The 27,782-nt window shown below is 40.2% G+C and overlaps 1 protein-coding gene across 1 annotated transcript in view; it reads right to left on the bottom strand.

Moving 5' to 3' along the window:
* LOC134660882 (adenylate cyclase type 6-like) overlaps positions 1-24,779 on the bottom strand; it is a 284,528-nt gene extending 259,749 nt beyond the window's left edge. Inside the window, exon 1 of the mRNA XM_063516728.1 lies at positions 24,593-24,779. The gene's annotated coding sequence lies outside the window, so the exon portion shown is untranslated. The remainder of the gene's footprint in view (positions 1-24,592) is intronic.
* Positions 24,780-27,782: the final 3,003 nt, after the last annotated feature.

Here is a 27,782-nt window from a genome sequence, read left to right as displayed (position 1 = left end):
TCACCATTTTATACGGCCTCCCCCACGGATCGTTATTTAGAGTCTCCAGCATCTCCTCCTCGGCTAAATCCTTCGCCCTGCCGATCGCTCTCTGCAGCAGCTTAACGGCCGCCGAGTATACAGCATATAGACGCTCCTCCTCTGGCACGTCTCGAATCCGCCGCCTCCTGCAGTGAGTGTACTGGCGTCTTGCAGCAACGCACGACTGGCGCAGCTGCGCAAGTTCCGCAGACCACCAGTACACTCCACGCCTTGGGGGAATTGGGCCGACCCGTGGCATAGCCGCGTCACACACCTCGACCATAGTACTCCCCATTCTCTCCGCCTCCGCGTCGACATCAACAGGGACTTCAGGGACTGATAGCCAAGCTTTTACCACAGCTGCCTCTATAAATATATCCCGGTCCAGGCGCTTGAGCGCCCAACGCGGGCCATCCCCTCGCAAGGGCCGATTCAGGCCATTCGGGTCGGCCGGAAGAGTGGAGACCTCGAACCGAATGTATCGGTGGTCAGATAAAGTCTCCACATCCTCCAGCACCTCCCAACCTCGAACACGGCGTGCCAGGGCAGCATTTGCGAAAGCGACGTCAACGATTGAGCCACCCTGTTGCCGCACGCACGTGTTTACCGACCCTCGGTTGAGAACAACCAGCCCAGTTGACACCGCCCACTCCTCCAACTCTGCTCCACGGGCGGTCGTTGCCGGAGATCCCCACGCCCTAGACTTAGCGTTGAGGTCTCCGGCCACGAGCACCATACCAGGACGGCTTCTACCGATCAGTGTCCCGATCTCGACCAGGAACGGTTCGAATTCGGCCAGCGTCCGGTTTGGCGAGAAATACGCCCCGATCAACATTGTGTCGCCAATCCAGGCCGCGACGTAACCGTGGCCCCTTTCTACTCTTTGTAGCGGCGGAGAACCAGCGGACGGATTGACGACTATAGCCGCTAGACCGTCCAAATCTCCGGCCCAATTATCTCTAGGTGGGACCGAATAAGGCTCAGCAACAATCCCAACTCCGATTTGCCATTCCGCCAGACTTTGTGCCAGCAGGTCCTGGGCTCTGGCGCTATGGTTTATATTCCCCTGTAGAAATCGGATAGCCATTATTAATCGAGAGCCATTCCCTCTGCCGCCTCATTACGGGCCACAGGTGTTTTTGTAGCCACCTGAGAAAACTGCGAGGAGACCCGGGGGCCATCACCAGCTTTCTTCCCCTTTCTCGGGCGTGATGTAGTGCACGCCTTGGAGCCAAGGACGTGACTTGCCGGCTTGCCCGCCGAATCGCACACGGCACAGTGGGGCGCCGCTGAGCACTGCGCCGCCTTGTGGTCAGGCTTCCCGCAACGGTAGCACAGTCCGCTACGGTCCACCTGCGCCTGACAATGCGCTTTCACATGCCCGCACTCCAGGCAGCGGAAGCAGCGCATTACTCTCGGCTCCAGCAGTTTGACCTGTGCCGAGGACCACCCCACCAGAAAACGACCGCCATCGGCCACCTTTTTTGCCGCTGTGACCGGGCAGCGCACCCACACGGTGCCGAGACCACTGTAGTCCAAACGAATCTCCCCGGTTTTCACCTGATCCGTAGCACATTCGCCAACTCGAGCAACGGCGGCAACTACCTCTTCTGGGGTTACAGAGTCGTCCAGGTTTGATAGACGCAGCTCTGCACACTTCGTCGGCCTGGTGACCCGGACTCCTTCCCCCAACTTCTCCGCCAGCACCTGCGCCAGCTTGTCTGCCTTCTCGCTGCTGGTCACTCCCGGCAACTCCAGGACCCGCGCACCAGTGGCTGCTCGTCGGAATTGCAAGGCCGATATGCCGAGTTCCACGAGATTCACTTTGGCCTTAGCATCGGCCAGCACCTTGGCATACGTCGCTCCACTTTTCTCCGCCTCTGGTTGCAGCGTCAGCACAACTGCTGCTGACCGTGGTGGGCGGAGATTACGTCCACCAGATTTAGGGCGAGTCTTGGCCTTCGCCTGAGGCTGCGGGTTCGACTTCGCAGCGGCCTTCTTTTTAGCCCTCTTGCTGACCACCTTGGTCCACTGCTGGTCCGAGGAAGCGGTTGCAGGGGCTAGTGGTTGGGGCTTTCTCGAATCCGATGGACCAGCGTTGACGGCGGGTTGCAAGCCCTTCTTCTGTTTTGCCTTCCCGCCTTTGGGGCCCTCTTGTGCTGGAGAGGGAGGTGCAGGGGGTGCCTTCATATTGTCAGGAGCCACTGCCGGCGTCTTGTTTTTCTTTTTACCGCCACTGGTAGGCACCGAAACGGGCGCCATTTTCTCTCCCGCCTTCTTTTTGTCGGCCGCCAGTTGGGGACGCAAGTTTCTGGCGGGGAGTAACCTCCCTTCCACTTCCAGCGCATCAAAGCGGGCATTCATCATGGCGACTATGGTTGCCCGCTCAGATGATGGCTCCACTGGCTCCTGCGAAAGTGTAATCGGCTGCGTCTGCATCGGAGAGGGTACTCTCTCCGACTCACGCTGCCGTAGATCCGTCTTAATTTGGGCTAACTCCGCCCGCAACTCGGCTATCTCCGCTTGCTGTCGCTCGTTACACTTTTGAAGGCGTTGTACCTCGTCTGAGGACAGCAAGCGCGTCGCCAGAACCCCTATGGCATCAACGATCGCGTCCCCTGCCTCCTTGAGTTTCCTTTGGTAGGTTCCTTTTAGGTTGCGGGAGCTCTTTGCTACGGCCTTTATTATTTCAACAGCGTCGGACGATTGTTGCACGAGAGCAGACGAAAGCTCCGTCTCGTTTGATGGATTTAACGGCCGCGACCGGATGGTCATTTTACTGACCTCCTCTTCGGCATTCAATCTTGATGCCTCGCGCAGCTCGGCATTGAGCCTCACCTGTGCTGCCGCCTTGCTCATAAAGTCCGCCTTCTTCGCCGGCCTCGCAGCCGACGGCGACGCAGCGCCGTTCCGCATCTCTGTCTCTTCGCTTTCACTGCCGGACTTGCCGTCCTCGAGCTTTCGGCGCTTGCTACTCGAGTTCCAGAAGCGGCCCAACGACGGTGATCGTGACCGCGACCGCACATTGTACAGCGAGTCGTCCGATTCAGCCGATTTGTCATCGGCATCCTGGTCGATCTGAGTGAGTATCACCCTCGCCTTTGGGACCGGAGTCTGGCTCCTCAGCCCAGTCCGCGTTCCCCTTCTCCTTCCGTCAGCGCTCCGTGACTCACGCCCGTCGCCGACCGAAACATCGCCAGTTATATCATGGACTTGTGTGCCTTCCATCAGGGCGTCCACTTCCTCCGCCACACCATCGTTCAGTCCTATTGGACTTCTTGATGTCCCTTCTTCATCGTCTGTTGTCGTCGTTTGGTCCTGAGAAGGACCGTTTGTTAAATTTGTATTTGAATTTTCCATATAAATCCCACGAGTAGGGTGACTTAAGCTGCACAGCGGTCAGAGAACCCCAATAACCAAAGTGCCCCTTATACACTGCAGGGTCGGGCGGTACTGCAGGTTGGTACATTAGTGGCTGATGATCACCCCAGCCACTCCGGAGCTCCGGAGCACCCCGATATCATGGACCGCAATACCGGGGGTTGTGGTTTTTTAGTGTGGTTTTCTCCACTTGGGCCGGCCGGTAAAGGCAAGCCCCCTGGCTCCTAAAAGAGTAACAGGCTGGCCGACGGTGACCTGAGTCTGCCCCGCTACGCCTAGCACTAGGAGTAGTAGGGCCCGCCGCCCCTCCTCATCGCACCAACGCCCTCCGGTTCAGCATACTTCCCGTACTCCATTACGCCATAGATGGAGGTCTTTGGGATAGTGTCGGAACCCGGGCTAACGGGGAGTGGCGTAATACCCCGTGTGCTGGTTTGCTTCTTGTACCTCCTTCCCCTCAAGCCTGCCCGGTATGGGTGGCCCTATCCGGTATAGCCTCGGAGATCAGCAGGACACTAAATGCAAACCCACCAATTCCCTCTTCAAGTCGCATCTGAGGTGTCCTCTGCTTAGTCAGAGGAGCCCAGAGCAACACCTTCTCGGCCTCTACGGCCGTTTTCCCTTCCCCCCCTTGTCGAGTTATTAGCAGCACCGATAAGTGATCCTTCGTGAGAGATTCCTTACCGTTGCCCCCAGGGTACACCAGCCAGGACCCTACCCTTTCCTGTGGATCCACGAGAATTCAAAGGAATTGGTAGAGCCCTAACCATCGTGGAGGTTACCCGACCTAGCACCCCTACTCAAGATTGCCTATCACAACTGATTTGTTAGATGTATTTTCCGATATTTTTTTTTTCTTGTATAATAAATTCCGATCGTCTTTTTTCCCTGTATAAAAATTTCCGCACGCCTTTTTTCCCTATAGATATATTTCCTGGTATATTTTTTTTCTTGTATATATAAATCTGAACGCCTTCTTTCCGTATAGACATATTTTCCGATAGATTTATTTTCTTATACACAAATATCTGAACGCCTTCTTTCCCTGTATTTTTGTTGTTTAACGAAAAATTTCATGGTCATTCATTTTACTAGGGGCAAAACTTCTTATTTGCTTGGACCCTGTTTGCAATCTTGTGTGGAATATTTTGTGTATCATGGTTAGTTATCTTTAAAGGAATTTTACCAATCAGTAATCAAATCAAACGAGTGAAACGTTGTACTTAGTTAGGCAAGAAACTTAAACTTTTATGTTGTAGTGTAAGTAGGTAGTAACGTAAACGGGCAAAATTGCGAACATGCGAATACATATTATATAATTTTCTATCAAGAATCATATCTATTTTAAAATTTCTGATCAGGAAAAAAGACAGCCGGGAATTTGTCCCCTAGTAAAATTAAGGACTATAAAATATTGCATTATGTTAAAAAAATACAGGGAAAGAAGGCGTTCAGATATTTGTGTATAAGAAAATAAATCTATCGGAAAATATGTCTATACGGAAAGAAGGCGTTCAGATTTATATATACCAGGAAATATATCTATAGGGAAAAAAGGCGTGCGGAAATTTTTATACAGGGAAAAAAGACGATCGGAATTTATTATACAAGAAAAAAAAAATATCGGAAAATACATCTAACAAATCTCACAGGCGTGGCTCACTCCGCAATTTCGTCCACAACCACACCAATTTTGGTGTCTAGCCATATAGTACTTGCCGCGCACCGCTACGGAACGGACGCCTGCTCGCGCTTGCGCCACCTAGCGGTCATATCTGTCGTAATAGACGCGTTTTGTTAGAGAGTGAATCGTATGTACTTACCTAGTACTATTATTTATTCAGAGCTTATCATCCTTAGGTCGTCCGCTAGATGGCGCGGGCGCACGCACGCGGGTGCCATTGTAGGTAAAACCATAGAGAAATATAGTAAGACAAGAGTGCTCACTCCATACAACACTTTTAGTACCAACAAGACTAATATTTTCATAGTCTAGATGTAGACTATGAAAATAATAGTCTTTTTGGTACTAAAAGTGTTGTATGGAGTGAGCAATCTATGTATTTTTTTCTCTATGGTAAAACCCGTCGCACGCATCCGCGCCAGTTAGCAACGCTCATACTATTTTTCGTTATAATTATAACCCGCTCCGCTCCGTGCAACCGCGCCAGCTAGCGAACGCCATTAGATTTAGGCACAGCACAGGACAGACTGAGCATAGTAGCGCTACCCCCTCTGCCACAAATATACGGTATTTTTACTCCATTTTCGAGTCAAAGTGTCCTTGTGTGACGTCCGTGTCTTTGAACGGACCAATCACGGCACGGGTCTCGCTCACCTCGTCCCCCACACCCCAGTAACTATTTTTGGCAGCGTCGGTTTCATGAAATAATTGCTCTAAACTCCGTCTAGAGGATTCCTAGTCTATGGATTTAGGTACCGCCCACTATTAACAGACAGCTCTTAAACCTTATTACAAAACGCATAAGGTCCACCGATGGACAGTTAACAGTGTTGCTGTTTGTATCTACTTCTGATCTACTTCACTTCTACAAGCGTTCAATAAACTAGCAATAAACTACATACATATTAACATGTCCATTCACATTGCTCCTCTGTAACATGTCATAAATAGTTTATGACATCATTTTATGACTCTATAAAGTTATATGAATGAACGGTTTAAGTGTCAGACATTATCATCTATCTACATGTATTTGTATGAAAAAGGGTGGATCAACTATTTCTTGTCATTAGGTATTTCTATTTTGTACCTACATTAAAAAAAAGTAACTTAATAAATAAAACTAAATTAAAACTAAAAACTAATACTAAATAAAATTAAAATAAATCTAAAAATTGGACCCCTTTGGCGGACGCTGGCAGCATTTCCCCGCTGTATTGCGAGGCTAAGTAATACGCTGCGCGAGAAAGCTGCCAGCTCTTCGGTCACCAGAGAGGTCGATCAGTCTTTTCGACAGGTCCTTAAAAGGTTTTAGGGCACCAGGACCCCACGGGCCAAGGGTCTCAACCCCAAATGACATAAAAATATGCTCGGGGCCGAGACCCCTGTATATATTTATTTATGCATTTTAAGCTTTTCGGCCGCTTAAGCCGCCGCACCTGCAAGGGGCCAGTGTGTCCACACAGGTAGCGTCCCACACTAGCACCCACTTTAAAGTGAATAAATTATTTATTTACAAACAAGATATACAGCGTGTATTTTTAATATTACCTCAAACCGTAACCAAACGTAGGTTTTAGTACTATGAGCCGATATTGCAAGATAATTTTAAGTTAGTCTTAACCACTAAAGCGTAATGAATTTTTGAAAATTTATCGGGCAGCAATGTATTGCGTACACTTATTTGACACATGGAAGAAAAGGGTCTAGTATTGTTTAGTTATTATCGTTGCGTATTTCCTACATGAGACTGCTTGGCAGCCAAAACCGAATCCTTATTGCGTTTAAACATTTTTAGGGTTCCGTACCCAAAGGGTAAAAACGGGACCCTATTACTAAGACTCCGCTGTCCGTCCGTCCGTCCGTCTGTCACCAGGCTGTGTCTCACGAACCGTGATAGCTAGATAGTTGAAATTTTCACAGATGATGTATTTCTGTTGCCGCTATAACAAAAAATACTAAAAACAGAATAAAATAAAGATTTAAGTGGGGCTCCTATACAACAAACGTGATTTTTGACCGAAGTTAAGCAACGTCGGGCGGGGTCAGTACTTGGATGGGTGACCGTTTTTTTGCTTGTTTTGCTCTATTTTTTGTTGATGGTGCGGAACCCTCCGTGCGCGAGTCCGACTCGCACTTGACCGGTTTTTTTGTGTTAATAATATTAACTAGCCAAATTAAGGGCAAAGAATTCTTATTAGAAAACAATCATGACAATACTTACCATTTTATTACAACGTTGTCTTGCAACGAAAAAATCACATACGAGTACTTAATGTTTCATCTCATACTACAATTTTTATTAATTCTTGTGAAATTGCTATGAAACCAATGATTCTACTTTTAAATTAGCATTATTTTAAATTACTAAGAACTGTAAAGAAGATATTAAATAATCAACAATCGGTTGACAAGTCAACGTCAATGCCACATTTCAACCCGATACTTACCACAGAAATAGCCACCTACTTGAATAAAAAGCGGCCAAGTGCGAGTCGGACTCGCCCATGAAGGGTTCCGTATTTAGGCGATTTATGACGTATTAAAAAAAAACTACTTGCTAGATCTCGTTCAAACCAATTTTCGGTGGAAGTTTACATGGTAATGTACATCATATATTTTTTTTAGTTTTATCATTCTCTTATTTTAGAAGTTAGGGGGGGGGGGGACACACATTTTACCACTTTGGAAGTGTCTCTCGCGCAAACTATTCAGTTTAGAAAAAAATGATATTAGGAACCTCAATATCATTTTTGAAGACCTATCCATAGATACCCCACACGTATGGGTTTGATGAAAAAAAAATTTTTGAGTTTCAGTTCGAAGTATGGGGAACCCCAAAAATTAATTGTTTTTTTTCTATTTTTGTGTGAAAATCTTAATGCGGTTCACAGAATACATCTACTTACCAAGTTTCAACAGTATAGTTCTTATAGTTTCGGAGAAAAGTGGCTGTGACATACGGACGGACAGACAGACGGACAGACAGACGGACAGACAGACAGACAGACAGACATGACGAATCTATAAGGGTTCCGTTTTTTGCCATTTGGCTACGGAACCCTAAAAATTGAAGCGGGAAGCGACTTTGTTTTATACTATGTAGTGATAAAGACGTTTAATAACTCAGATATTTTTGGGCACTTTGGCCTCATATAATCAAAAGACTATGGGTCAAAATCCTTTCTATTTGTATTCTCGGACACACTGATACCTATATTGATATCAAATTGTTTTACATTTCCAAACAAGTTCCCCGGTTCGAATCTCAACTATTAGGCCTTATCTGAGCACTTATGGGTCAGATTCGAATAATGCTAACACTTTTATCTGACCTATGTTACACCTTAAGGCTTTCCAATAAGGTTTATTTTCAGTTAACCGAAATACGGTACTTTGAAAGCGATAGAAATAAAGAACTAAGTAGTGAAATTTTACGACATTTTACCACTTAAATACCAAGTAAGTATACTAAGTATTATCCTTAATCGAGTTGAAAACAAGTGAGGTTGATATGTTGTACAGTCGCCATCAGATATATCGGAGCGGTCAAGGCGCTCACAAATATCTGAACACGCCTCCTAACCTGGGGGTAATTACCCCCGTGGGGGTAAAACTGGTATTTTACGAGGGTAATAAGCTAACCTAATATAACAATACAACAAACGTACACGTTTAACTTTTTTATTACCATTGGGAGGAGGGGTAAAATCAGCCAGCCTATTATGGATAGCTTTATCCATCTTTATCCACGTGATAAAATAACTGTCACTGTTTAACACCGTGGGAAAGAAAGTGACGGACACCGTTTTATCACGCTGTCACGTATTAGACAAGAACGACCATCATATCCGTACAGGTTCTCTAGTTAGTCATAGGGGTGACAGGACTGAAAAGGTTAGGAACCACTGCGTTAGAGCGTGTGTTCAGATATTGTGAACACCTTGTCCGCTCCGATATATCTGATGGCGACTGTACCTAGTGTGAGATTCCTAGCGATTTTCATATTAATTGTTACTGTGACAAGGTACGTAATAGTACGGAAATAAATTTCTTTGACTGAACAATAAATATGTATTTAGTAACGGTAGTCTAGTCGGCAGTACTAGGAAGCAGTAAGTCGCGGGTTCAAATCCTGGTACGGTTATTTATTTGTGTGTTCATCACAGATATTCAATCCTGAGTTATGGAAGTTTCTAATATTTAAAACTTTCGCGTTTTGGACACATTTCAACAACAACAACTCACATTTACTTATAGACGGGGATTTATTTTATGGAAGTTTTATATCTAAGTAGTTAAGTATTCATCTATATCTATTTATGAGATAGGTACGGTCGTAAGTATTAATTTATGACACATTTCGTACCTTATCACAGTACTACAAACTATGACATCATGGACCGCGGGCAGAAGGGGAAGGGGGTACCTTGCCGTAATACAGTGTACACTAGTACGGAGGGTAGCTTGCTTTCGCTTAGCGATGTGACCAGTCCACTTTTGTTCAATTCGAATCATTCGAATTGATTCGGCCGCTGATTCGAATTCAAAATCGAGTTGACTCGACTCGACGATTCGCGTGGTTCGCGACAAGGTCACAGGCACAGACGCGGAGCGAGTTGAGACGGCGAGTTACGCGGCAGTTGTTGTAAAAAGAACCTTCAGGGCACGGAATTAAGGTTTATTTTTGAATGGCCATACTAGCAGTGAACTCGAGTTGGGATACTTGGAATGGCGAATCAAGCGGCAGTTGTTGTAAAATGAACCTTCGGGTCACGGAATTAAGGTTTATTTTTGAATGGTCATAGTACCAACTCGAGTTGAGACGGCGAATCGAGCGGCAGTTGTTGTAAAAAGAGCCTTCGGGCTACAGTATTAAGGTTTATTTTTGAATGGCCTTAGTAGCAGCGTGATAGCGTTGACTCGGCTCGGCGAGTTGTTCGCCGAGTTAGCTAGTGGTCGAGTTGATTCGAATTGCCCATAGTCTTGATTCGAATTAACTCATCTGTAGGCTGATTCGAATTATTCGAATCAGATAACTCGACTCGCCCATCGCTACTTTCGCTATACCTTGCACATCCATACAAGTACTCGTATAAATATATCTATATGTATAGCAATGTACCACACCCGATTTTTGTACCTAAGTTAAGCTCCTATGTAAAAGTAAGCAATAAATTGATTGATTGATTGATTGATTGATTGATAACAGTGACAATTAATATGAAAGTCGCTAAAGACCATTGTCACTGTGACAAAGTACGAAATGGGTCATAAATTAAAATTTTCGACCTACCTACCTATATCGCAACATTCGCAACGCCCACAACACGAGCCTATTGTGCGTACTGTGGGGTTAGGTTGATTTAGTAAAGGTAAAATGTACTAGGTATCATAATTTATTCGATACCGATTTACACGGCCGAGTGATATCAAATTGAGGTCAAATTCATCAATCGAGTTCGAATCTGCTCCCGCATCCGTCATTTAATTGATTGATTCAAAGGTCAGTTTTAAACTGATTTGAACTAGCAATTGTTATAATGGATAGACTACAGGATGCATCTGGATTTAGGGCTCAAAATGCGAGTTTTATTAATCGTGTTCTGAACAAATAAATGTATGTTTTAAACGGTTTCTGAATTCAAAGTCTGACATAACTTTATCTTTCAATATGGCAGTACCTAATACCTAACATTTAGGTACCTATTGAAATTTGAGTTGTCGATAAGTACAGTTAAAGACTTAAGGATGGTGTTACGTGTATTTTTCACAAAACCAGCTCGTAAAGTTTATTCTTCAAAAACTGATGGTAAAGTTGCGTTTTATCCACAAGAGAGTCAAAGTAATTACAAGTATTACAACAACCTGAAAATCTACGCCAACTCATAAAATTCAATCTAAAAAAACCAAGTCACATAAAATCGCATCGCACATACGTCGTTCTTAAAAATAAAGTAAAAACGCTTTAAACTGTCGCTTGCGCAGGCGCAGCAGGCCTAATGATACGGCGTGTAATTCCGATCGCTCGCTAAGGAGAGGCGAGCATTGCAGATTGTAAATTTGTAAATTTATTTATTTCAAACTTTAAATAAATCATATAAGTACTAAGAAAAAGTGACCAAGGCATCCAGTGCCCAAGGCTGGAATCGAACCAGCGTCCTCTGCTATCGCGGCAGGTACCTGTACCATTCGGCCACCGGGCCACAGCGGCATAGGTCGAAAATTTCCAAGTATATGCACTTTTTTACTGAAGGCTTATGGCGCCCCCTGGCCACCTCTAAGGTAGAACAGTATGGTTACTTATTTCCTTTAAATACCATTTTAACATTAAGTACAGTCACCTGCAATAATATGTTACACAACGAAGGGCGAAAAAATATCTGACACGGTCTTATTTGTAGAGCCATAAGAGCGTGTCACATATTTCTGGGTCTTTCGAAGAGTAACATATTATATTATTGCAGGTGACTGTACAGTAGTGTACAGCTTGTTGTTCGTAAGATTGTGTCACAAGGGACCAAAATGACATATTTACGGCAAGAGCGAACATTGAAACATAGAGATGTATAAAGGGGTCACTACGCTTTCCTGAGCGCTCTCCCAAGTAGGTATTAAAATGTTAACGTCAAAGGTGCAAATACTTTGAGTAATTTATCATAATTTACCTGTATATTTATATCAAAAAACATCCTGTATGCCTAAAACGCAATAAATAGTTCGTTAGCGCGATGTAAAAATCGCCTCATTCGGTTCACCGACATCTAACGACCTATTGAGTAAATTTTTAAGTGTGAAACTGGACGCTAACGTAATCGACTCGCGCAACAATTGGAATATACGACTAGATAATCGGAGGCCCTTAGCATCACGCTATATTAGCACACAAGCTAACAACGACCTTAAATTCTTTACAATACGACTCAAATTACACAACACAAATATCTAATCATCTTTTTAATGCGTGCAAATGGTTTTGAACTTTATTTTAGAAGCGTTAAGGTTTTTTATAGATGTTTGTATTTCAACCTTGCTATGCTCTGTCTCAGATGATTGGTAGCGTGGAAGAGAGACGGATGGTAAGAGATGAGAAGCCTTCAGGAAATAATTATATGGGTTCATGTTAATTTTACAGCGCCGTAATACACTAAGAGTTATTTACGATACAAGTGCGAAAAATAGGAAATCCGCAACAAGTGGTGAATTACCTATTCACACATGTAAGTATCGTATATTCTTTAGTTTTCAAGCTGCCCCTTAGGCCCGAGATACACTTGTTACGTAAGTATAGGGCTATATTACATAATGAAAGATGAATATCGTTATTTCATTCTAACAAATAGCTTTGTCCCTACTTACGTAAGTAAAACTTACAAGTGTATTTCGAGCCTTATTACGGCTAACTCATTGTCTATTATTGTAAGTAACACCGCACGTGCTCCTTCATAAAAAAAGTTTCAGTCACTTTAACCGGTTATTGAATTACAACTCCATACAACTCAAATAGGTATTAAGTACCTACAATAAGATTCAAAATGAAGAAATGGAAAAATAACTTGCGATTTCTTGTGTGGTCCCTCTACGGTTACTACGAATTCTACGTTTGGCACGGGCATAAACGCTAGCGTGAACGTAACTTACTTTCTATGCATCTCGCTCGTACATATTAGTGCGAGCGAGATGTATAGACAGTAAATGACGTAGACGTTAGCGTATATGTCAGTGTTGACACTGTCAGTGACTCATGCTACGGGTATAGGATTGTCAGACTTTGACTGTCATTTGAATAATTTCTGACTTTATGCGTCCCATAGAGACTAGAGATGCCACGAATATTCGGCAACTATTCGGTATTCGGCCGAATGTTGCCTACTATTTGGCTGAATACCTAATATCTGTTGCACCTACCTAAAAAAGAAAAATTACACAAAAAAAATACCAAAAATTAGGTATAAATTATACAATATTAAAAATTACCAAAAATTAGGTATAAATTATATAATATTAAAAATGAAAATTGGCCGAGAGAGGGGCCGAATATTCGGTATTCGGCCAAAACCACTGGGAATCTCTAATCTAGACATTTGAATCATTTGATCCCACTTTTATCCTCAAAACCAACCTGATCGACCACCATTAATAAAAACTTGTCTTCTATTTCAAATAACTAAATTATATTTCTGTTCACTACCCAAAAACCACTCTGTATAAATCCCTCCCTTAGTTCAATCATTCATAGTGTGTTTGTTTGTCCGTCACCTTGTACCAATGCGTACATTTAGCCCCTAAATTGCATCTGGCCTGCGTGTGACAGCTCTCTTACCCCTCTTACCCGACTTACCCCACATTACCCCTCGTGTTTACTTGGACAGACGGGCGTGAGAGTGAAATGAGTAGTACAGTCAGCAGCAACAGTTGCTAAGCCGGCGAGGTGTTCAAAATGATCTTGACGCGACTTTATTGTTAAGAGAATAAGACCGCGTCAAGGTAATTTTGAACACCTCGCCCGCTTAGCAACTTCTGCTGCTGACTGTACAAAAGTGAAATAGAAGATAGGTTGCCATAATGAAAAGTTAATATGTACCTACCATAGAGAAATATAGTAAGAATAGAGTGTTCACTCCATACATCAGTTTTGGTACCAAAAAGACTATTATTTTCGTTGTCGATATCTAGCATCGAGTAGTCTCGTAAGTTGTAACTCACGAAAATTGTATTCAATAACAATTTACAACTAATATTAAAGCAGAAGGAGTTGAAAATAGAGTTCCGGCTAATAACGGTTATATTATTAGCTGAAAATTATTGAGCATTAGACTTTTGGGTCGGTGCAACATCTATTGTCAAGTAGCAGTACTGATAATTCCGCTACTCGATGCTAGATGTCGACTATGAAAATAATAATCTTTTTGGTACCAAAACTGATGTATGGAGTGAGCACTCTATGTATTTTTTTCTCTATGTCATTGCGAATGCCAGAGTTTGGTCTGACTCTAAACTATAATATAACAAAATGGAAAAAACCACGAGATTAAAAGATAAAGTAATAATCCCATACAAAGGTGAATGACGAAACATACACCTTATATGAAACTAAAGGCTTTTACCGAATTAGGCTATCGCCTTCAAAACACCTTCAAGGTACATAAGTAGGTACAGTCAGCAACAGATGTTGCTAAGCGGGCGAGGTGTTCAAAATTACCTTGACATGCTCTTATTCTCTTAACAATAAAGTCGCGTCATGTCAATTTTGAACAGCTGGCCCGCTTATCAACTTCTGGTGCTGACTGTACATATAAACAACACACGGTAGCTTAATAAAGTCAAGCTTTGGTTCATTTCACCTTAAATATCATAATGCCATCGTAATATGTCCAAAAAAACAACGGGTTACACTCAGGGAGTGCCGGCAGAAGTGAAAACTCAATGACTAGTGCAAAATGCACTATGTATAATTGAGGTTAACGCCATCTAGCGTTATTTCGTCGCATTACTTGAAACCACTAAGCACATCACTGTTAGTACTCGAGTTATATTAATACCAGTTAGAGCGAAACTCACTAGATGGCATTTAAATCAATAAAGGAAAACTCAATGACATTACACGTAACAGTTTTTCGATCAGGTCACGTGTCCGTCTTACGGTCACGTGATCTCTCGCGAGTTTAAAGTGCACAGCGCCGCTAAAGAAGTTTTCACTTCAAAAACAAGGGCCTGAATATCAATGGTTTCTTTGTGAAAATGGTCGAATTGTCACAATGACTTTTATTCATATCGTCCAAATCAAGAATAGTTATTTGTTTTAGAAGGCGGCAAAGTTGTTGTTTAACAGCTAGTGCTAATATTGATACCCGAGCAAGCGAAAGATTCCAAAATTTAACCACGAGCGTAGCGAGTGGTTTGAAAAATGGAATCTTGAGCGTTACGAGGGTTTCAAAACACAGGAGTTAAACAAAACTTTGCCCTCGAGTGAAACAAAAAAAAATTCACTACACTACACCAACGCGAACAAAATATTGGGTACACTACATAATTCCGAAATATTTTATGCCAAATTTTAGAATATTGAATTTTATTATTCCGTTTTTTAAATGCTCGACCCATCAAAATTCCGACTGTCGTAATTACGAACGATGAAAATCACGAAAGTGTATATTTCCGAATAGCAAAAACGACGATTTTTTTAAATTCCGAACCACATAATTCCGAATATAAAAATTCCGATAGTGATAAACACCGAATTTAACATTTACGATTTTTGAAATCACGAATTCCGAAATGCCATTATTCCGAAAATTTGAATTCCGATTCCACGTGACTCCTATTTTTTAAATTCCGAATTTATCGATTCGTGCTTCGCATCTGCTCCGGCGCTACGGGCAAAGCAGCCTCTTCGCTCTTGCGTATCAAAGCACAGGCACAATAAATGCTCGCCTCCGCAGCTTCGGCTTGCTGTTTGCTTCGTGCAGTTTGTTTTCGTGGGGTCGCAGTTCTAACCTAACCTAACCCACTTTTCTGGCAACAATTAGTTTTCTTGGGGGTCGCAGTTCTAACCTAACCTAACCCACCTTTCAGGAACAGTTTGTTTTCGTGAGGTCGCAGTTCTAACCTAACCTAACCCACTTTTCTGGCAACAGTTCGTTTTCTTGGGGGTTGCAGTTCTAACCTAACCTAACCCACTTTTCAGACAAGAGTTCGTTTTCTTGGGGGACGCAGTTTTAACCTAACCTAACCCACTTTTCTGGCAACAGTTTGTTTTCGTGAGGTCGCAGTTCTAACCTAACCTAACCTACTTTTCTGGCAACAGTTCATTTTCTTGGGGGTCGCAGGTCTAACCTAACCTAACCCACCTTTCAGGCAACAGTTTGTTTTCGTGGAGTCGCAGTTCTAACCTAACCTAACCCACTTTTCTGGCAACAGTTCGTTTTCTTGGGGGTTGCAGTTCTAACCTAACCGAACCCACTTTTCAGACAACAGTTCGTTTTCTTGGGGGACGCAGTTTTAACCTAACCTAACCCACTTTTCTGGCAACAGTTTGTTTTCGTGGGGTTGCAGTTCTAACCTAACTTAAGCCAATTTTCTGGCAACAGTTTTTTTGTTGGGCGCTACGGGCATCTACGGAGCATTTGCTCCGGCGCTACGGGCATAGCAGCCCACCCGCGCCTCCGGCTTTTTACATACACTCTAGGGGTAGGACAGACAAGACCACGTGGATAGTGGGGTGCTTCGATTCGGATTTTGGTTAGTTAGACTTAAAAAAGTGCGTTTAAGTCTTATTTTGAAAATCACGAATTTCATTATTCCGAGTTTACAAAAGATCGAATTTCTGAATACCGAATTACTTTATTTCCGATCGGTCAATGATTTTTCGGAATAGACAAATTCGGAAAAAATATTTTCGGATTTTTTCTAAATCGGAACTTTAAGCTTTTGTCCATATGAAAATCGGATTTTATGTATTCGGAAATAACACAGTCGTGATTTTCCTCTTTCGTGGTTTTCAAAGTCGTATATATTCGATATTTCGGACATATAAAAAATCGGGATTATGAAAATCGAAGTTATGAAAGTCGGAAAAATATATTTCGGAATATTTGGGTGTTCCCCAAAATATTAACTATAAGATATCAAACAATATCAAATCCAAATGAATGTTATCAAATATTTATCATTCAAAATCATCATTTAAAGGTCAATTCAACAAGCAAACATAAGAAAACAACTCAAAATTTGCATTTGATTACTTTGCCTCACATGTGAATAAAATGCTACTTTGCTATCAGTTTTTGAACAATCAAGAGAGCCTTTACCGTTTTACGCTACGCTTTACTTTAGTTGGTGTGGTGAGAAATAATAGTTTTTCGATATTTATTATAAATACTATTTATTTATTTATAGCAAAATATTAGACGCGCCATACTTTTGTAGAGAGTTATAGAGTGGAATTCTGCGTTTTTTGCGTTGTTAGTGTACTTACCATACCGCACAAAACTTTGTTCGCGGTACACTTATGGGATCACTTCGGTCTTGCAAATCAGATAAATATGTTTTCACACCTCCTATTCAGAAAAGAGCTTTTTCTTCCCTGTTAGGAGGGATCAAAGTGGCACTTTTCCTCCCTGATAGGAGGGATCAAAGTAACACTTTTCTGTTCTAGCACACTATTTTAACATTTTTTTGCACATTGTTTTTTTAGCTTAAATAATCTGTTTAAGCATCAGATTGTGTCAACACTAAGATTTTTTTTATTTTCCTCATAGTTGATGTGAAAAGCAGTATGTATCACTCGGTATCAAAATTATTTCGTCTTGGGCGTTAACACTTGAATCCCTCATTACGCTCAGGATTATACTTTAGAATCCCGAACGTAGTGAGGATTCTATTGTAGAATCCATCGCTTCATTCAGGATTCAATGTACGCCCTTGACGGAAATATATCATTTTGATCCCTTGTAACACAAACTACTATTGTTTCATTCTATGCTAAAAGACTTGCGTGATATCTCGTGATGGAGGTGAAACGCGTTATTTTAAATCTGTGGCCCTGTGGAATAAGGGTACAAGCCTCGAGCAGCGCAGTTATAAAAGGTTGTAAGTCCCACGTAACACGTACGCCCTTTTACACTTAAGCCGCGCGAGACTTGTACCCTTTTTTAACTAGGGCCACACAAAAATTTCTTTGAACAAAATGAAAATAATACAAGAAATAATTACGTCTTGGATCTGGAACACGCAATAAAAAGTGCGTAAGTAGAAATTAAGAGACTGGATCTTTGCAGTACAAACAGCAACAGTCTTAACTGTCCATCGGTGGACCTTATGCCTTTTGTAATAAGGTTTAGGAACCTTCAGTTAACAGTGTGGGCGATGGTACCTTACGTTCTTTGATTTTATACCTTACTAGCTGTTGCCCGCGACTTCGTACGCGTGGATTTGTATGTTGGTGGTTATTATATTCTACATTAGCTTAGAACATTCTTGTATTCTAATAATATGCCTTTATACAAAGATTCAAGTCCCGCACTCAAAAAAAATGTTTGACTTTCACATAAACTTTCAACCCCTTTTTCACCACCTTGGGGGATGAATTCTCAAAAACTCTGAAATTCGTTTTCTTCTCTTTTAATATAATACCTTTTAACAAAGTTTTAAGTTCCTAGAATTAAATAAAATTTGAACCCCTTTTTAACCCTTTTAGGGGATGAATTATTAAAAACGCTGAGATCACTTTTCTTTTTTTCAAATAATTTGCCTTTATACAAAGATTCAAGTCCCGCACTCATAAAAATATGTAATCTCCATACAAACTTTCAACCCTTTTTTCACCACCTTGGGGGATGAATTTTTAAAAACGCTGAAATTAGTTTTCTTTTCTTTTAATGAAATAACTTTTTACGAAGTAAGAAATTCCTAACTTAAAAGACAATTTGAACCCTATACAAACTTTTAACCCCCTTTCAACCCTTTAAAGGGATGATTTTTTTAAAAACGCTGAAATTACTTTTCTTGTATTCTAATAATATGTCCTTATACAAAGATTCAAGACCCGCACTCACAAATATATTTTATCTCCATACAAAAATTTCAACCACTTTTTCACCATCTTGGGGGATGGATTTTTAAAAACGCAGAAATAAGTTTTCTTCTCTTTTAATGAAATAACTTTTTACGAAGTTAGAAATTCCTAACTTAAAAGACAATTTGAACCCTATACAAACTTTCAACCCCTTTTCAACCCTTTAAAGGGATGAATTGTTAAAACGCTGAAATAACTTTTTTTGTATTCTAATAATATGCCCTTATACAAAGATACAAATCCCGCACTCGCAAAAATATTTTATCTCCATACAAACTTTCAACCCCTTTTTCACCATCTTGGGGGATGAAGTTTTCTGGTCTTTTAATTTAATACCTTTTTGCAAAGTTTAAAATAAAATTTGCACGCCAAGACAAATTTTCATCCCCTTTTTAACCCCCTTAGGAGTTGAATTTTCAAAAACGTCTCAATTACTTTTTTTTTGTAATCGGCTATTATGCCTTTCTAAGAAGTTTCAAAGCATTTGTAATGGATTCAAACTTTCAACCCCTTTTTAACCCTGTTAGGGGATGAATTTTTGAAAACGCTGAAATTATTTTTCTTGTATTCTAATAATATGCCCTTATACAAAGATTCAAGTCCCACACTCATAAAAATATTTGGTCTTAATACAAACATTCAACCCCTTTTTAACCACCTTAGGGGATGAATTTTCAAAAACGCTGAATTTACTTTTCTTATATTCGAATAATATGCCTTTATGCAAAGATTCAAGTCCCGCACTCAAAAAAAGGTTTGATCTCCATACAAACTTTCAACCCCTATTTGACCCTTTAAGGGATGAATTTTTAAAAACGCTGAAATTACTTTTCTTGTATTCTTATAATATGCCTTTATACAAAGATTCAAGTCCCGCACTCAAAAAAATATTTGATGTTCATACAAACTTTCAACCCCTTTTTCACCACCTTGGGGGACGAATTTTCAAAAACGCTGAAATTAGTTTTCTTCCATTTTAATATAATACCTTTTTCCAAAGTTTCAAGTTCCTAGCTTGAAATAAAATATGCACCCCAAGACGAATTTTCATCCCCTTTTTAACCCCCTTAGGGGTTGAATTTCCAAAAACGTCGCAATAAGTTTTTTTTTAAATCGGCTATTATGCCTTTCTTAGAAATTTCAAAGCATTTGTAATGGATTCAAACTTTCAACCCCTTTTTAACCCTGTTAGGGGATGAAAATTGAAAAACGCTGAAATTACTTTTCCTGTATTCTAATAATATTTCCATACACAAAGTTTACAAGTCTCGCACTCAAAAAAATGTTTGTTCTCCATACAAACTTTCAACCCCTTTTTCACCATCTTAGGGGATGAATTTTCGAAAACGCTGAAATCAGTTTTCTTGTTTTTTAATATAGTACATTTTTACAACGTTTCAAATTCCTAGCTTAAAATAAAACTTGCACCCCATACAACCTTTCATCCCCTTTTTAACCCCCTTAGGGGTTGAATTTTTCAAAATCGCTTCTTATCTCTTGTACACTTTATAAATTCAACCTAGTGTGCAAATTTCAACTTTCTAGCTTTTGTAGTTTCGGCTCTGCGTTGATGAATCAGTCAGTCAGTCAGTCAGTCAGTCAGGACACTTGCATTTATATATATAGATTTCAATTTTAATTCGATTTCTTTAATATTACCTATTAAAAAACAGACAAGTGCGAGTCGGACTCGCCCACCGAGAATTCCGTACTTTTAAGTATTTGTTGTTATAGCTGCCACAGAAATACATCATCTGTGAAAATTTCAACTGTGTATCACGGTTCATGAGATACAGCCTGGTGACGGACAGACAGACGGACAGACGGATAGTGGAGTCTTAGTAATAGGGCCACGTTTTTACCCATTGGGTACGGAGCCCTAAAAACGGTTCTAAATCTTAAAATTACCAAAAAAACCAAATAAGTCAAAAGAAGTGGCATACTTAGCTTAAGATAATATATAATCAATATAAAATAATCATACATTAAATTGTGTAAAATCATTTTCCATAATGTCAATATCCAGCGAGGAAAATGGGGACTGCGTTGGTATGGCTCCGCTATCCTTCTAAACACAAACACAATGTAATTCGTATACTACAACATTAGTAAAGTGTTCATTGTGCTGTCATGATTACGCCAGATGTTATTGTGACATTGACCATTAATATGTACCTGTACGTACATGTTACATAATGTTACAGATGTGTGCGATTGAACATCTTATAGGTACGGCCATAGAGAAAAAAATACATAGAGTGCTCACTCCATACATCAGTTTTGGTACCAAAAATACTATTATTTTCATAGTCGACATCTAGCATCGAGTAGCGGAATTATCAGTACTGCTACTTGACACAATAGATGTTGCACCGACCCAAAAGTCTAATGGTCAACAATTTTCAGCTACTTAATAATATAACCATCAGATTAGCCGGAACTCTATTTTCAACTCTTTCTGCTTTAATATTAGTTGTAAAATCTTGTTCAATACAATTTTCGTGAGTCGCGACTCACGAGACATCTAGTATCAAGTAGCGGTACTGATAATTCCGCTACTCGATGCTAGATGTCGACACTGAAAATAATAGTCTTTTTGGTACCAAAACTGGTGTAGGTATGGAGTGAGCACTCTTGTCTTACTATATTTCTCTATGATGTTACGTACTTAATGTTAGAAGATGAAAGATATAGCTACGGTCGAAGATTTTCATTTAAATGACCCCATTTCGTACCATGTCACAGTGACAATCAATATGAAAGTCGAAAGTTAAAATCTTTGACTGTTCCACTGAAAGTATCGGGTAGGTATTTTTAGAAAAAAGTGAATTTGAGAAAACTTAAAAATTTGGGTTACTTCGGCGACCGCCGATTTTTTGTGTTTTTTTTCGTTCGAATTTTGCTACTTTGTAGAGTTCCTTATTCTAGGCAGAAAATAGTTATTTGTACAACAAGAGATCAAAGTTTGATATTTCTTCGAGTGCTTATTTTGAGTCCCGTGCAAGCGAAAGATTCTAGAATTAGAATCTTGAGCGTAGTAAGGGACTCAAAAGCGCACGAGATGTAAATAACTTTGATCTCGTGTAGTTCACAAAACTTTTCACCTCAGCAGTGAGAACATATTAGAGAACCCGAAAAATGTATTCCTTCTTCATCACTTACCTATTCACTCATGTTTTCTTAAGATATACCAACAATTAAGTTTTCACCTCAGCAGCTCGAAAAAGGGTACTTTGCTACTTAAAAACAGTGAGCAAAATCGCATTTTGCTCATCTTGTCTCACTCAGTGAGCAAAATTCGATTTTAATAAAGTTGTTCGAGCTGCTGAGGTGAAAATAGTTATTTGTACAACAAGAGATCAAAGTTTGATATTTCTTCGAGTGCTTATTTTGAGTCCCGTGCAAGCGAAAGATTCTATAATAGATTCACGAGCGTAGCGAGTGAATCTAATTTAGAATCTTGAGCGTAGTAAGGGACTCAAAAGCGCACGAGATGTAAATAACTTTGATCTCGTGTAGTACACAACATTTTTCACCTCAGCAGTGAGAACATATTAGAGAACCCGAAAAATGTATTCCTTCTTCATCACTTATCTCTATTCACTCATGTTTTCTTAAGATATACCAACAATTAAATTTTCACCTTAGCAGCTTGAACAAGGGTACTTTGCTACTTAAAAACAGTGAGCAAAATCGTATTTTGCTCACTGAGTGAGCAAAATCGCATTTTGCTCATTTTGTCTCACTCAGTGAGCAAAATGCGATTTTGCTCACTGTTTTTAAGTAGCAAAGTACCCTTGTTCGAGCTGCTGAGGTGAAAATATGTTATACAACCTGTCCCGAACAAAAATTTTAATTATCCGTTGAGTTACGAAAATACATACGTTTTCATAACGCAGAGTAAGTTAATTGTTTTATTATAATATACAGGTACGGTGAAATTGCTCTTATATTGTATATTGTACAGAATAGGGAAATGAATTCGCCACCAAAATATAAAATTGGTTCCTAGGTCTTTCTTACTAACTTTAAAATAGTTACTACCTTTCTTAAGGTCCTGGATTTGAATCATCGCATCAATGCGTTCATGAAGGCTTAAGAAAATAGCCTTTACAGTACATATGGTGCTGCTTTCCCGAACTAGTGCGGGAAATAGAATATTCCGTGCGTATGTCGAAAGTTTAAAGTGCCATATGTACCTTACCTACTGTAAAACGTACGATACACGTGAGAAAAGGAAATCGCTACTCGTGTCTATTTAAAACACTCCCTTCGATCGTGTTTTAATTTATCGCCACTCGTTTCGAATTTCCTCTTTTCCGCACTTATATCGTAAATAACTATTTTCTGACACAGTTTTTCTCGGAATAAAACGTCTTAAGGAAAATAGATCGTTTTAATGTAGATAACAAGGCCTTATGACTGTGTTGTGAAATAACATGGTGGTTGATTTGGTACGATTATGAATTAAAAACTAAGCTAAATCTTGAGATTAGGTCGTCGTGCAGACTTAGGTAGGTGGATAGAGTTCCCTATTCTGTACATTATAAGCTCCATATGACCTACAAAATCTTCCTCTGGGTTACGAAAACGTGTAGTATTTTCGTAACTAAACGGAAAAGTACATTTTTTTGTCCGAATTTGGGATCTAGTATTATTTATTCCGCCCAGAATGAATACTACATCCCAATTTGGGACTAGTATTCATCATGAATATATATTCAAAGTTAACAAATTGTTTTATGGTCTGAAATAATCCACAACAAAAAAAAGGTGTCTGTATCATTCCATATTGTGGAGTAGGTACCGATCTCTATTTAGAGAACGTGAATGTCGAAAAAACCCAAAATTTTTTTTGTTTTCCCAAATTCACTTTTAGCAGGCGTGTCTCACTCCGCGATTTCGTCGCTTTGCTACAGGTAGCTAAAAGTACATCCGTTCGGCCCCAATTTTGGGGAAAGCCATAAGCCGCGCGTGGCGCTGTCGCCACCTAGCGGCCATATCTGTGCTGATCGTAACAGACGCGTTTTGTTAGAGAGTGAGTCTTCTGTACTTAGTACTATTATTTATTCTGTGCTTTTAGTTTTCATTTTTAGTTTTTCTATACTATTTTAAAAACATAATTTTCTTTAAAAATTACACAACCTCAACATTGCAACCATGTCAAACATTGCCTGACTTGCCAAACAGTACTTAATTTCTCAACTAAACAGCTGTCTATCTAATACCTATATAAGGGTCACCTTTTGCTATCCATTTATTTTTCTAGGCAGGAAATGTTAGACATAGCAGGCATGAGCAAGTTTGCACCATACTTTCTTAAGATGATTTTTTTAAATTATTTAATTTAATTCTAAATTTAAATTTCCTGGCTCAGCTCAAATTAGTCTCGTCCCTCTCTTAAAAAAATTAATAGAAAGGGACAAAACACTTTTGAAACACTGTGGCCTTACTAGACAAGTCAGCTGTGACTAAACGCAAACAAAGTGACAGATTCGGCAGAATTCACTTCAGGGCCTCACTTTTTAACTTAAACACGCTAATTTTAACTCTATTACTATGTACACACGGTTATATGGAACGCATTCGAAAGTTGGCGTAATGAGATCACATTGCACGATCTGTATTTAAAAGTATTTTACGGTTAAAGTGAGATTTAGATTTGAACACCAAAAGCCAAAAGAAGTTGATGATTATTTAGTACTTTATTTCCATTTAAATAAAAGGATTTAACGAGCCTATGACAGTTCATTTAAATATAGTTAGTATCATCAAATATTTAAGCTTCAAATTCCTTTAAAGTCAAGTACACTCCGCTAGAAACCAAGTTTTAACATGACACAAAATCGTATCAAAGGATTTACATTACAAAGCTGCATTATAATGACAAAATCTAATTTTAAAAATACAATCGCTCAGCTAAATCATACCTGTATCGATAAGAAGAATAAATTTGTTTAACCGCACATCACTAGCGCGTGCGTGCGCGCTCGCGTCTAAACCACTACTGATAACAATGATAACCACCTGAGCAACCTAGAATAGTATCTCCCTCGCTCTTATCTAGATGTTAATACGTTAGAAAAGGATAGGTTTTAGGCGCTCGCGCCGTGACGTCACGAACACGTAATAGTATAGAGATGCAACTCGAAAACGAAAGGCGGTAAGTGATTAGTGTGCGGGTGTAACTTGTGATTTTTTATCGATGTCAGTGCAGTATCGTAGAGATGTTACTGGGAACTGAAAGGTGGTATTTGGTTGTGTTTGCGTGAGCAAAGTGACGTTTTGGTCATGTTTGGATGTCTGTTTGACCGGTGGTTCTGGCTGGAGGTTTCGTTGTTGGCTTCAGGTTTCATAGTAACGATGTAAGATTTTATTGTGCTCAATTATTTATTCAATGTGATTTGCGCTTGCTTTTGATTGATTTTAAATAGCCCATAATATATAGGTACTTTTCTATTTTAGATTTCAGGTGCATAGGGGTAATTTCGAAAGCGTTGTTTTGAAAATTGCTACTTAACTACCTATCTATTAAACTAGACTCACTTTCTATTGTAGCGACAGTAGGCAAGGTTCCATGATAAGCGTTGTAATGTTCCATGTATGTATCTGCGTGTGTATGGGATTCGTTGTGTTTATTTTTTAAATTAATAAATATTATATAACAATCTAACACAAAAATAATAGATACCTAGGTAGGTAGGTACATAAAGCATGTACCTACCTAAACTTTTTTATTTAATATATTTTCTAGGGTTTCGTAGTTTAATGATCGATTAAGACATATTTTAACTACAGGAATTAAACCTCAGTATTGACATAGGTATTTAATTTCAGTATCTCAGTTGTTAATACGAGTATAGGTACCTATATTTTTTCATGTTGTCCATATGTAGTCATGCAGGGATCGGATACCGGTATTTTTTTGTATGGGAACGGAAACGATATTTTTTCGTTCTTTGTCAATTATTTCATTTCTAATTTGGCAATCTAATAATACGAAGTCATTACCTAAAAATACAACTAAGTCCTACATTTCTGGTATAAGATAATTCGAAAAATATGGTTATTTCCAAGTTTTGGCAAAAAACCGGTTCCGATCCCTGCGGGCTCAGCACGGTTCCATTTTTGTCGACTATCACTATGCCCGTCACTTTCGCACTTACATACTTGTTAGAACGTGACAGGCATGGTGATAAACGATAAAAATGCGACCGTGCTACTAGGGCTGGTCATGCCATTTATAACCTACTACTATAAAACCTACATTGCCGGCCTAGGTAATAAATGTATTAATGGTGTAATATTATTAATAGTATGCTCTAAAGATTAAGAGTAATATGTTGAAGTGCTTCCTCAGAATACCAGGAGTCGGTTTATTCTCAAGTGCTTTTGGTAGATAACTGTAGTTTATGCAACTGTTGTATAATGATAAACATTACAACAAACAGAGAGTCCATCTAAGCTAACTTTTGCACCGTTTTGAACGGAACAAAGTGAGGCAGTGTCATTATATAAGCCATATTCTCATAGAAATTAGACATCAATGATGACATCGCCACAATTTGTCATTGCAAATGCCGTGCAGATTTATCTTGGTTCGACTCTACTGTTTTTTTCTGTTGCGAAAATTTTATAGTCACTCTGTCTCTGTACTGACTTGGCAAGTGCCGGAATGTGGAAGCGTCACCATAAACGTCCGGCTTGGCCGATTTATATTTAGTTGTCGATTTTTTTGTCATGCTGGCTGTACACACTCGTCGTTCCCGTCTCTCGCTTACTTTTAAGTGTCTTTTGGTATGAGATTTCGAGTTTACAAAACGTCCCGCTTGGCGCGCTGCTCAAAATCCCATACAACGCGAACGCTTGTCACGCTATGGAATGAAATTTAATACTAGGGGTTCAGACCGACACACAGACACACAGACAACGGGACATGTGAAACGAAATAAAAGCTTGTGAAAATCGGCCGAGTAATATTACTCTCTAGCCGCCGAGGGTCCTATAAAAAATCTTCCATTGCATTCTAAATTTATAGCGTTATTCATAAACGTCTGCTAAATTAATCAGCTGATGATCATCGTTTGTCCCTCTCTATGGCATAACGACAGCCAGGGACAAACGACGATCATCAACTGTACGGCTACCATCAGTTTGGCACTGACAGAAACGCCATCGAGAACGTAATTTAGGTACTTTCGGTACATCTCGCTCGCCGTACTCGCATATTAGTGCGAATGAGATGTATAGAAAGTAAATACATACGTTCTCGATAGCGTATATGTCAGTTTTTACACTGTCAGTGACTCATGGTACGGGCTCTGATTAAGGTAGCAGCCGTTAAGCTGGAAACAAATTATCGGTCGCGGCTGACGGACGCGGCTGACGCGCGCGACATAAAAGTGTGCACAGTCAGGAACATCCAGCGCGCCAGATTTCTGTCGGATGTCCGAAGGCTCAAGGTTACGTCCACGGCTTACCTCCGATAGTTTGCACAGTTCAGTGTATATTCATTATCTAGATACCTATAAGTCGCGGCTGTGAGCCGCGTCCGTCAGCCGCGTCCGATAATTTGTTTCCAGCTTTAATCTTTATTTTGACAAACTAATTGCATTTTTCTTGGCAAGTATTGACGTATCGTTGGCTGGAGGATACAATAACACAGATGTAGTGAATAATTCTTTACTATCGTATTTTCAAGGAAACGTACGAACGTGTCTTGCTATTTCAGCCAGTCTCAGCACAAAAAGTATAAGCTTGACTGAAGTAGCATGACAAATACGAACGTTTCCGCGAAAATACGATGGAAAAGGATTATTCACTATAATATACTGTAATCGTCTTACAGATATTATGTAAGACGATTACAGTGACGCACGCTAAACACGCTCTTATTTTCTTAATAACAACGTGGTGCTCAGATAATTTTGAGCACCTCACATGTTTAGCTACTTCTGGTGGAGTGGAGACTACATTTCATGTCATTATTGAACATTTGGGTTTAAAAACACTCGCACTTACTTAAAGGTATTTCTAAAATGTCCTAACTTGCATACCTTTTCCCTTAACTGATATTTAATCTTAAGACTCTTATGAACCGAGTTTAAATTTGAAAAAACT

Source organism: Cydia amplana, chromosome Z (genome assembly GCF_948474715.1).
Source record: "Cydia amplana chromosome Z, ilCydAmpl1.1, whole genome shotgun sequence".
Lineage (NCBI taxonomy): Eukaryota > Metazoa > Arthropoda > Insecta > Lepidoptera > Tortricidae > Cydia > Cydia amplana.
Note: the sequence above shows the minus strand (reverse complement) of the source record. Positions and strands in the feature narration are given on the sequence as shown.